Source organism: Mastomys coucha, unplaced genomic scaffold (assembly GCF_008632895.1).
Source record: "Mastomys coucha isolate ucsf_1 unplaced genomic scaffold, UCSF_Mcou_1 pScaffold20, whole genome shotgun sequence".
Taxonomy (NCBI): domain Eukaryota; kingdom Metazoa; phylum Chordata; class Mammalia; order Rodentia; family Muridae; genus Mastomys; species Mastomys coucha.
In genome coordinates, this window is record NW_022196903.1 from 79,449,425 (window position 1) to 79,460,404 (window position 10,980).

Consider the following 10,980-nt stretch of genomic DNA (forward strand, 5'->3'; position numbering starts at 1 on the left):
AAAAAGTAAAGCGGATCACAAACACCTGTAAATAGCAAAATCATCCAGAGGCAAGGACAGCAGAAACTCCCTCAGGTGACTCCCTCCGTCTCCAGTGTCCTGGAAGTGACAAAACATCTCCAGCTGGTACCTAGGGCAGGGTGTCTTCATCTCAGACCGGACGCCTCGCATCATCAGCACCCAAATAACGGCTGAGGGTTGTTGGCCACGAGCCTTCCTTGTGCGCGTGCGCACTGGCCTGCACGGAGGACGTTGAAAAACCGACGTAAGAGCTTCACTCTGCAAAGAGAGTTTGTATCCGCCACGCCCTCCGCAGCTCGAGGGAGGTAGTGCGGGCCTGCTAGGTGGCGCTTCTACCACAGAACCTCAGTTTTTCAGACCAGGAGCAAAAGTTCAATTCTCCTTCCGCGCTGCCCCACACGCCTCTGTGTTCTTATGCACATTTTGTCATTGTTTATACTATTACTTTCACACATGTATATTCTCTTTCCTAACAAAGTAAATACTATACACTTGAAGCGTGTCCCCATATGATGGTGCAAATATATGTACATATGCATATATATTCATATTCATTCTTGTTATAAAAGTCTCAGAGAAGTTCATCGATTATAGTCAGTGTAACTAAAAGTGACGCCATTTATTTAACTGTTCGATATTTTTACAGACATATTCCTGTTTGGGAGGTGTTTGTGTTTGGTTTGGTTGGGGTTTTCATCTTCTCTAACAGAAAATGCCTCACCTAGAAGATCAGGAGAGGTGAACGTGAACGTAACCACCCTTCTATTGAGAGCTAGTTTCACTTTTATCACAGACCAGGTACCGTGGTAGCTATGTATTGTAGGGTAAAAAGGCCAGGGAAACCTTCCCTGTCACCTCGCCACCAAAGCAGAGCTGTAACACACGTTTGCTGTTACTCAGATGGACTCTCCTGGTGCCTTGCTCCCCCTAGTGGTCTGAGCCGCACTAGCACTCGACCCCTCACCTCCAGTCCACCCACAGCAGCAGACTCACTTCCAGCTCACGTGTGGCTCAGCACCCCATCCATCAGCTACAATTAGGTAAGCTTCCACTTTATTTGGTGTAAACATTTCCCTGAGTCATACGAAGTGACCACTGGGTGCCCGGCACCCCTCTGGTACTCTTGGAGGCAGAGGTGACCCCCAGCTTAAGGTCTTTAGGGTTGTGGCTGACCCTCTTCACCTGCCGCCATCCCACAATCCTTAGGGCTGCAATCCCGCAGCTTCTTTAGGCTCCACTGGCCCGTTGCCTCCTTTCCTGCTCTCTTCTCCCATATCCACCTCGGAGCTGCCCATAAATCTCACAGCAGCTCTAGGCCCTCAGTGGCTTTTGCAACTCCATTCCCCAACCTTTTCCCATGGACGGGACCCTACTCGGTTTTAGTCCTTGCCTTCTGGCCTCCAAGAAGCCCTGGTACCAGGCACTGAGTCTTTCCTCTGGCTTAGGCAGGCTAAGCTCCTGACCCCCCATTGAATGTGGTGATGACACACAGAATGGCTTGGTCCTCTTTCAGTCTTCCCTGAGTCCTGGGGACACCTGAGACCACAGGCTGCAGTGGCATTTTCCTTCCTCTCTCTCATCCATGGGAATGGTGTCTTCCATATTTTCCCAGTTCCCCTTGGGATGCCTCTAGAAAACCTCCAGCCTCTACACCTTGCACCTGACCTGAAGGAACCTAAATTTATTCACCTTTGCAATAGAATTTGACCTTAATATCCCTTAGATAACCAATCCAAATGGCTATCTAGTGGCACCCTAGATCCTAATAGTGTTCAGAACCTTCACAAATACTGTAAGCAACCAGGGAAACATTCCCCATTCCCTGTGTCCCATCTTTGTCTTAGCCCTGTTCTTTCTCTCTTTCTGTTCCCCCATCTAACTTCCGGCTGTGAAGCCCAAACCATTACTTTGAATCCAGCTAGTGAGCCCCACCCCTACTGGCCTCCCCCCACAGCTTCTCCTCCAGCCCCCCAGTCCCTCCTTCCTTTCCAGTGACAGGCCACCCTAATCAAATCTCCCCAGAATTCACTCTCAGTTCATCAACAGCCCTTAGATATATTCCACTATCCATTCCTGCTCTATCATGGGACTTCCTCTACCTCCCTGAACCCAGATAACCTGGCCCCAGTTCTCCCTTTGTGGGGGTTAGGGGTGGGCTTGCTGGGGTGGATGGCATGGTCAGGGCATGTGATCTCTCTCAGGTAGAGGAGAGGTTGAGGTCTCATATCACTAATCCCTCCACTTTCATTAAAGAGTTCCAGAGTTCTCACCAACCTTTCAGTCTCACCTTCCATGACATTTACACAATCCTCACCAGCAACTTTCTCTCCCCAGAGCACAGGCCATCCTAGGGCACATGCAAACAAAATCCACCAAACTAATGCTGCCCACCCAGTCTGGGCTGGCACAGTACCAGACAGAGATTCTGAATAGAACTACAAAACTCTGGGGGACATTTTAGCCAGAGACCAATTTGTAAATTGCCTCCTGCCTAGTCTCCACGAGGTGGTCAATGATAAAACAAACAAACAAAAACAAAAAACCAAATGAGCACCAAGAGATCATCCAGGACAAACATGAAAACCCGTCTCAATTTTTAGACCACTTTACAAATATACCTATCTTACAATATAGCAATCTGGATCCTGAGACCCCAGATGGAAAACAACTCCATCTTCCAGAGTATTTCTGACAGTAGGGCCAAACTTAAACATCTAGGGAAAGGACCACCATTTTTGGCCTCACCCATTGTCCTAATAGATTCTCTCTAAACCAAATATCTCTACTACAAAAAGTCCACCAATGACATGCCACCCTGGAAAGCTCTGTCCCTCTCCCCACAAGAAACCCTGTATAAACCTTGCCTTCTGCTCAGTCCCCTGCTGCTTCTCCCCTGAGCAGAGGCAGCCAACTGGTTTTCCCCTCCCAGTCAATCTCTTGCATGAGGTTTGCTGTGCATGTGACTTTGTGGTATTCCTTGGCTCCCGATTGCCAGCTATACCACTTTGACTGGGGAGACCTTCTCCTCCGGAACAGAGCTATAACACATCTGATGGGGAAACCTTCGCCTCCTGGAGCAGAGATGCAATGCTTACATGTACAGAGTGGTTTTATGTTCTAGTAAACACCACAGAGAACAACAGAGAGGGACTCAAGGCCAAGATTCCCACAGCATTGAGCCGAGGGTCTGTGTCTCCTAGGAGATGTCTGAATTCACCTATCGTGGAACTAAAGGACAGGATATCTGAAGCCAGAGTAGTGGACTAAGTCCCAGGTTAGACTGTAGAAAATCATGGTAGCCACTAATAACGACCTTTTACTTAGTTTGTAATTTCTGAAAATATCTCACAACCACTCATGGTAATATTCACTGTATAAGCTGAAGGAAAACTCAGAATTATTTTTAAAAAAATGAGTGAATGAATGGGCAGATGGCTGTCAGCTAAACTTTGGGTGATAGTCATTTCAATCCACACGTGTTTATAATCATGAAAATTCAACCATAAAGAAAAACAGATCAATATATATTGCTAATTGGAAAGGTAAGAGCCATAAGTGAACAGAACAAAGTTTGTTTACAATTGAAGAGACTGTAAACATGAATTAGGCACATTTCAAATTGACATTAACTTATGAACTAGTTCTTTGGAATATATAGAAAACAGTACATGGCCCCAAGAAGAAATAGGCACAATAACATGCAAATATGGCATGAGTTTATCAGTAATTGAAAAACCCAAATGGATCTTTTATATCAAGTCTTCCAGAATGCATAAAGTTAATTTGAGAACATGCTCACACTAAACCAACCCAAGAAAACCCAGATATTTTTTGATGGACTGATAAATAAAAATTGATCACAGAACAACATTATTAAGTGGATTTAAAGGAAACATCAAAATAGTAATTCCATATGCTGAAGATGGATTCATTCCAGACATGCAATTTCAGTATACCCAAGTCAATGAACATAATACATCAAAGAAATGATGTTTTATATCTATTATACTAAATGTGTGTATATTTATATATAGTATGCATCATATTGCTGATCCTAACTGTAAAGTAAGAACTAATAAAATCTCTGCTTTCTTTTGTAAAACATTTATATAACTCATTACTTTTCTTTCTGTAACTTCATTGTATAGTCTTTTAAAATCAGATAATGATTTTACCTTATTTCTGTGTGTCTGTGGATTTGTGCATGTGGGTTCAGTGCCTGTTGTGGTTAGAAGAGGTGGGCAGATGCCCTAGATCTGGAGTCAAGTGATAGTGCACTGCCTCCTTCCCCAAAAGAGCAATGGGTGCTGTTACACACTGCACTATCTCTCCAGCCCCATTGTACAGCCTCAGGCATCAAATGCAGATAAGCTGCGTGTGGGGACGACCTTTCCAACAGATCTGTTCAAAACACTTAGCTCTTGCTTGTTATATGACAATGTTTTAGGTACCAAAATGCTGTAATAGAGATCACACACACACACACACACACACACACACACACACCCTTGGCCATGGTAAAACACATCTGTAATGCCAGTACTTGGGCAGCTGCAGCAGGAGGATCACCAGTTTGAGGACAGTCGAGGCTACATAGCCATTTTGTGTCAGATTGCTAAATCCAATGGCTTTGCCTGTCAAACGTGAGCATCCCCGTAAGGACTGTTAGGTCACCTTCACCATATGACTCCAACACTGCAGTGAAGTTACTGGTCCCTTTACATAAAAACTATTTTACAAGTGGCTCTGGAAAGTATGTGCAAAGATAATGGGGGGACACCGACTAAGACCAGGAGGAGAACTGGGTGGGAGTGGTGGGTCCTGGGCCCATTGCCATGGCTGCCAATGACATCCTGATTGCACCCCTAGGCTGAGGACTATCGGCCTTCAGTGAGCTTCTTATACCAGAGGCTTATGGCTGGGACGTGGCTCCTGTTTCAAGTCCAAGTCCCTGGGTTCAGTTCCTAGCACTACTGAAATCTGTCCTGGTGTTTGCCTATAACCCAGCACTGGGAGCTAGTGGCATTTCTGAGTAGACACTTAGTCTCTGCTTTTTCGGGGGTGGGTAAGATTTCTATATAAGGCAGGCTGGCCTCAGAGATTTGATGATTCTCCTGCTTCAGCTTCACTGAGCTTCAAACAGCAGTGATATTGATGTTCTGTTTAGACCAAAGCTAGAGATATAGGGCGCCCATATTCTGGAGTAGCATGGAGCCACAAATCATCACTGTAGCTGCCAGAAGCCAAAAGGCACTGGGTAGAAGGTATAGGTAGCCATGAAGGACTCCTTATTGCTCACAACATATGGTCAGTGCTCTGATCTCTCTTGCTACTTCTTCAATGGTTGACAGAGATATAGAAGGAGCAGAGGGATAAAGTTCTCCACAGACTGACTGCAGCCATTTCAGTAGACAGAGGTTCTTTAGCTATCTGGGGGAAGTATTCATGTCAGCCACTCTCGAGCTCTGCAGGAACTCCATGTCTGTGACATGGATCGCTCGATAGCAGGAGCAGGCTGTAACACTGACAGTGAATTACATCAAGTGAGTGGGGCAGGAGCGAGCGGGGCTGGAGCAAGCAGAGGTCCTGAGTTCAATTCCCAGCAGCCACATGATGGCTCAAGGCCATCTATACAGCTACAGTGTACTTATACACATAAAATAAATAAATAAATCTTTAAAAAAAAGAAAAACCAGAAATATTATGTGTTTTCATTTTAATCCCAGGTGTGGGGCTGCTTTGGACTGTCCACAGCAGCTGACCTTGATTTGCCTCAGGCTCTAGCAGAAGTGTGTTTTTACAGCTGCAGATAAATTCGGCAATTGTGTGATGTTTGGAATTCTGGGAGCCTTTCAGAGGGCACATAAATGCAAGGACCTTGAGGGGCAGGGTCTGTTGGTTATTTAGAGGGGTTGGTTGCGGTTTGTTAACAATTGTGCTCAAATAAGAAACAAAAGAAAAGAAATTAGATTCAGGGATTTTCCTAATTCCTCTCTCCCCTGTAGACTCCCTCCCCACAGCCCGGACAGTAAAACAGCAACCACTTGGGCCCCAGGGCTGCGGCTGCCCACCTGTTGAGTGAAACCAGGTTCCAGTTACATTCAAAAGCTCCACCCCCACAGAGTAACAAGGAAGTCACTGATTGGACTGTTACACTGACGTATTTTGGGGGAAGGGTTTTTGGCCCAGGTAATACATCCGTTGGGAGAACAAAGGATTATTATTAAAGAACCAGATGGCTGAGCAGTAATGTCTCCCGTCTAATTCTTACCCTTCCACGTGGGTAGGTATGTCTGTGGCCACTCTATCCTATCTCTAACTCTCTCTAGCAGCTGCTCTCCTTTCTAACTTCATTTTTCCAGGTTACCCACTGTTTAATGTTACTGCAGGACGGTAACAGATGGCTCCCAACGTGGGGCTGGTTTGGAGTGTATTTAAACTGAGCTCTCTTATAAGATATGGACAGCATATTCCTGCCGGGGTGCACAGCCGAAGTGCTGGGTTTTCGGCCAGAGTGCCAGGGTTTTCGGCGGGTCCTCCGGGTTTATCTGAGCCCAAGCTGGCACAGATAGGGACGTAGCTATGGGGAAAACTTGGGGACAAAAACGAGCTATGCATAGACTCAGGAAGAACTATCATGTCTTGTTTACGTGTTTCAATGTGTGTGTATGTCGGATGAATGCGGATTGTCCCGTCTTGCGTTTTTGTTTTGCCCCTCTGTACATGTGGCCAAGATGGCCGCGGAGGCTCCGCCCATAAGTAAAGGCCTTCCTTATCTAGTGCTAGCTGCTCGGTTCTGGGACTTGAACAAATTAGTTTGGTCACAGCAGGCAAGTGAGTGCAGTGGCGGTTAAAGGTAAAAGCTTTCTTCCTCTGCCCGGGAAGTCTGGCTCACGCATGTGTAGTTGGAGGAGGGGCTAGAGACTCCACGCAGGAGTGCACTCCCCTCCCTCTCTCCACACAGTCACATGGAGCGTGGGCTGCCCGGCAGGGGACACCGGCCTGCACTGGGCCGTGGCTGGGGGAGCAGAGCTCAGCAGACACTGCTGGCAGCTCGTCCTGCAGGGGTCGCTTCTTGGCGGACTGACAGTGACTCGCAGGGGAGGTCTACGCGCGTGTGCATTCGGCACTCTCTATGCACTCGGCACTCTCTGCCCATGGTCCGGGGACTTTCCCCTAAGCACAAAGATAAGGAACACGTCCTCTGTGTGTAGCCTGGGAGACAGGCCTTCAGAGCGAGAAGACAAGTTCCTTTCTGCACCTGCACGACCCTGCGGCCAGCCCATGGCTACCTGCTCGTTTTCTAGTCTGGCTGAGTCCGCATGCTCCAGACTCTAGAGTGCACTCCAGACACTAGAGTGCACTTCCCTCCCCCTCTCGAGCGAGGCTGGAGCGAGCGGGGCTGGAGCAGGCGGAGGAAGCTCATCGGCGGGGCCACACTGAGTGCTCGTCACTCTTCAGCCCCTGGGAGGGTCTGAGACTGGGGCCTCCCGCGGCCCTAGCCGGGCTCTCCCCAAGCAGGGAGGTGAGTTCCCAGAGAGCAGGGCTCTACGCGTGGACAGACTGTGCAAGAGTAGCCCGGGGTGGGCGGATGCCTCCCTCGCTGGAGCTTGGAACAGACTCTCGGCCAACAGGGTAAGTTCTTTGGCTGAGGTGAGGCGCCTCGCGGGCCTCATAACCCAATTCAGACCAGGAGTTCTGGGCTGTAGTACATTATGCCGATCTGGTGTCCGCACTAGTTCGAGGGCTGCGCGCTCTGCAGCTCTGCTTCCCACTGCTCAGTGTCAAGGGCCACCAGCCTGCATATGCATACAACAGAGTGAGCAGGCGGCCATGCTGGGCCCTCTCAGGATTAAGCAGGACTGGGGGGACACTGCGCTTGCAGTGGAGACCCGGTTTTGACACCCCAGCTTTGCCCAGACTCAAATCTCTTGGTGCGCATGCGTGGGGCCCAAGCGTGCGGCCCAACCTCAAACTACACTTCCCAAGAGACTTAGCGGCCACAGCAGTGCGCATGCACACAGATTCTAGGAACTATAGATAACCATTATCCTCAAGATAGTTAATAAAGGTTTTTTTTTATATGCATGAAGTTATCTTTCCAAGGTAATGGCTTGGAAGACAATAGACTATGCCCTTGTGGTATTTACTGACAGCACATCTAGAAAGTACTAGTTTTCTCATTAATGGTATACAAGTTATTAGGTATTCCTGGTCTCTCTGCTAATTGGCTGATTAACTGCAGTTTTATAGGCCTTTGAAGCTGTGTCCTATACGTTTAAGTTTTTCTCCAACAGCTTCTGTTTTGCACAGTTTTTAAAGTAAACATGCCTACTAGACTTCTAGTTGATCAATTACCAAGTTACCATTCTTACACGAAAATTATCAATTCTATATTGGCCATATTAGGGCTCATTCTGGCCTGCAATTACCATTGACAGAGCCCTTATGTAGAGAGATTATAGTTTCTGATCCGGTGGTCTTAATTAAACGAGATCATGATAAGTTTCCATTTGTCCAGCCAAACTCTGAGACACAAACTTGAAAGTTCCAGTGAACAAACAAGAATGATCATTAGACAGTGCCCTAAATGTGTTATTTTTTCTCCAGTCCCACATTTGGGAGATAGACCCTATAAGGCTGGTACCTTTAATACCTGACATATAGATATTACACTTTACGTAGAATTTAGAAAGCTTAATTATATACAGGTCTGCATTTTTACCTGTTCAAGATTTATTTCTGCTTCCCTGCAAACAGGAGAAGCCTCTTAACATGTTTTGTTTACAAGTTTTCAGTGCTATTGGTTTGCCCAAAACTATTTTTACAGACAACGGGCCTTCTTTCACCAGAAAAGATTTTCTTTTTTTTCCTTTTCTAAGATTTTAATTGTTGTATACACGACTAAATTTTGTCTTTTTAGACCAAGGGGGGAAAATCTACTCCCCAGAGGGTATTTTAGGTTTGCTTTTTGAGGCAGAGGCTTATGTGTGTAGCCCATACTGACCTCAAACTTACTTGCCTTGGTATCCTGAGTGCTGAGACTTCAAACACCCAGCTCCTTGCTTAACTTTTGTAACAAACTCCTGCTAAGAATCTTTTCCTTTTAATTTTTACAGACCTACGTTAAAAGTAGGCCTGCGGCAGACCACGGTGGCTCACTGAAACAAATTATTCTCATGCCTGTGCATGACGTAGTCTCTTTTTGACAAGTATTTCCGGCCATTTTTGAACGAGTCTTTCATTTTTCTTTCCGTTTTCTTTCATTTTCGTTTGTTTCAAGGCTGTGGAACGTGCCTTGTCCCGTGTTGAGTCAAAAAGCTGCTTTTCTCCTGGCAAAGCAGAGACTAGAAAAACTTCAGCTTGCTCAGAGCTGAGGTTTCGTTATCATGTCTATACTTTCTGAAGAGCAGGTGACACCCGAGGGCGCCTGGCTTTCACTGAGATTCCAGCATTTCAAAGGTTAATGTGAACACCGAGTCAGCAAAGGACTAATTTACATTCTTGAGACCTGTTTCCTGGCAACCGACCCCAGAGTGTTGGCGAACTAAAGAACTGATCCCAGCTGCCCCTCCTCTCGGCTCCAGAACCCGGGTCACCAGCATAAGAGGCAGGCAAGAATTCTGCCCCGCATCTCGGCTCCTGTCTCAAGTGTCAAGAAGTCAGAATTTCATTTTCTGCTTTCAGAAGAATCATTCAGCTTTCAGACTGTGGGTTATGCGGACTCAGCTTGGCATTATGCTTGGATGGACTGGTGCAGAGATGACACGTTTACCGGCTGAGATGCTTCCCTATGCAAGCACATGGTCATAGGCTGTCTGTGTATAGAGGTTTCGTGGTCTGGTTTTCCACTGTACATATATGCCAAAAGGGGGCGGAGTCAGAAAGTGCATTACTACGAACCGTTGTGTTACCCATGCATATGTGCCGAGATTGTCCCATTTCCCTACATCGTTTTTAACTAGAGAGGGTGAAATGTGGCATCCTGCCCCCCTGCTCTGTGGTGGTTCCAGAGTCAACGGAGGTCCAGGATTGACGCTGGGTTGTGAAAACTCTGGCTCCTGAGATCAAACCGACTATGCAGCTCAGAAGTTCTAAAGAAATGAAACTCAGCCTGCTTCTGCTTTGAAGTGCTGCTTTGTATATAGACTGACAGGTCCCACTGTTTATGTTAAAAGCTTGTCGGACCTTCCTTTCAAAATCCCCCTCTGGTCTGGTGTTTGTTGATTACACTGTGTCGGGCCGGTTGCAATTTGGGTTTGGATTTCCTCTGGGTCTGGTGCCTAAGCATAACTATAAATACTGAGTGAATTACAGTAAAGGTCTCTCATCATCACATCTCATCACAGCTACCTGGCGTCCGTGTCCTTCCTTACTAACCGCTTGCTTTCACAGGTACTCAATTATCTCTCAGTCTGAGAGGCACTATTGTGTTTTTCTGCTAAAATTAATATCAAAAGGTTTCACTTATTTTGCTTGCTTCAGTGTAATCCACTGAGATTTTAGTCATAATATCAGATATCACTGTGAGTGGTTGTGGTTGCTGAGATCCGAACTCAAGACTCTCGGGAGAGCGGTCACTGCTCTGGCCTGCTAGGCCATTTTGATCAATGCTATGTCACATGTTCTATCCTTTTATTTATATATAGATACTTATACTTATCTGAGTTTTTTATTACCTATATTTAGTCAATTTTAAAATTTGATTTTGATCTCTAAATTGATGTTAATATTTACACATGTGACTATTTCTTCTCAGACTCTTTAGTTATGATTACTTATACTTAGATGATTTATTATTTGGTTTTTGTCTATATTCTTTTTTTTGTATATTTTATGTTCCTTTTAGAATTGACTAATACAGTCATACATTTCAAAGAAAGAGGATATACTCTCCTCCCTGAGAGTGTCTTTGCTCTAGTTTTTGCTTATTAGAGATATGTTTTGCCTTTTTGATTA

The 10,980-nt window shown here is 46.0% G+C and overlaps 1 protein-coding gene and 1 long non-coding RNA gene across 5 annotated transcripts in view; one reads left to right on the plus strand and one right to left on the minus strand.

Moving 5' to 3' along the window:
- Positions 1 to 201, minus strand: part of LOC116099173 — a 16,591-nt gene extending 16,390 nt beyond the window's left edge. For 2 of the 3 annotated variants that reach the window (XR_004122101.1, XR_004122100.1), the window contains exon 1: positions 26 to 200. This is a non-coding gene — a long non-coding RNA (uncharacterized LOC116099173). Of the gene's footprint in view, positions 1 to 25 lie in introns of all 3 variants that reach the window. The other variant, XR_004122099.1, reaches the window with a different exon arrangement.
- A 376-nt stretch (positions 202 to 577) lies between these two features.
- Figla (folliculogenesis specific bHLH transcription factor) overlaps positions 578 to 10,980 on the plus strand; it is a 20,412-nt gene continuing 10,009 nt past the window's right edge. Inside the window, exons 1-2 of one of the 2 annotated variants that reach the window (XM_031382406.1) lie at positions 578 to 819; positions 922 to 1,061. The gene's annotated coding sequence lies outside the window, so the exon portion shown is untranslated. Of the gene's footprint in view, positions 1,062 to 10,980 lie in introns of both variants that reach the window. The other variant, XM_031382405.1, reaches the window with a different exon arrangement.